This window comes from Haemaphysalis longicornis, unplaced genomic scaffold (genome assembly GCF_048455015.1).
Source record: "Haemaphysalis longicornis isolate Haplotype H1 unplaced genomic scaffold, Haemaphysalis longicornis Haplotype H1 scaffold_5, whole genome shotgun sequence".
NCBI classification, from domain to species: Eukaryota; Metazoa; Arthropoda; class Arachnida; order Ixodida; family Ixodidae; genus Haemaphysalis; species Haemaphysalis longicornis.
The window spans coordinates 59,786,374-59,786,961 of NW_027526385.1; positions in this window are offsets into that span (position 1 = coordinate 59,786,374).

The following is a 588-nucleotide window of genomic DNA, read 5'->3' on the forward strand; positions in this document are numbered from 1 at the left end:
AAAATAATGTAACGTCACTAACGGTAAAAAAATAGTCTATCCATTCCCCTATGGCTTCTTTGGCGTTGTAGACTGCCGGCATTTCTTTCTGTATTTCCTAACGAACCCCTCCTTTCCAAACCTTATATATAAATATATATATATATATATTAAGAGTGGCGAATATTCGAGATGGTTTGGATAATCGGCTATTATCGAATATTTAGTTTCATTAGTTTAAGGGGGCACGTGGCTTTCAACTTTGGAGAAAATGACCAAAACAGTATTGTTTTAACAGCCACATATTCGGCTTTTATGTTCTCCATCTGGTGCGTTTGCAAAGTTTTTCCTGGGGAAACCGTCACAAAGTGGCACAAATACTTTTTCTTGGCGTGGTGACAAAATATCAGCGCAAAAGTGTGAAAAACGGAAATTTTCGTAGCGCTGTATCTCCGCAACGGTGCCACAGGGCGCGGCCATTATGGTACCATTGGATCGGGCGAGCGATCCTCAAACCGGTTCCGGCCATCTCCTGTATCTTGATTCATTCACAAAGGCACGAACGGCAGAAAAAGAAAGACGCACAAACGAAGCCAGAAATTGATTCTG